Genomic DNA, 461 nt, shown 5'->3' with positions numbered 1-461 from the left:
ATTTTTTCATGAAAAGAAGCACCTTCCTTCCAAACTGTACTGTTGTTTTTATTGTATAGACATATTTAAGGACATAGTCTTTTTCTTGCTATACAATTTTTTTTTATAGGATCCACAAAGTTAGCCAATAAATGTATCTGAACACATACATACCAGACACTGCTATTCCCTTCATTGAGAATAAAGCAGTGAACAATGAAACCAAAGGAATGAGGCTTATATTGTTGAAGCAAATAATTTTGGGTCTTTATGTCAGGCAAAGCTGTGAACTTCCTAAGCAATCTTCCTTCTTTACTATAGTTACTAGGGAGCTCAGAGCAAAGTTCTTTGATTTCTGGCAATTGGCCTGTATCTTTTTATTTTATTTTATTTTATTTTTTTTATTTTTCAACAAATAATACACTGCATATATTCTTCTTAGTGGTTAATTGCTGTACAAGATGCGGACTTGTGATCCTATT

This window comes from Octodon degus, unplaced genomic scaffold (assembly GCF_000260255.1).
Source record: "Octodon degus isolate 3935 unplaced genomic scaffold, OctDeg1.0 scaffold00028, whole genome shotgun sequence".
Taxonomy (NCBI): domain Eukaryota; kingdom Metazoa; phylum Chordata; class Mammalia; order Rodentia; family Octodontidae; genus Octodon; species Octodon degus.
The sequence above is the reverse complement of the archived record's forward strand: the minus strand, read 5'-3'. Positions refer to the sequence as shown.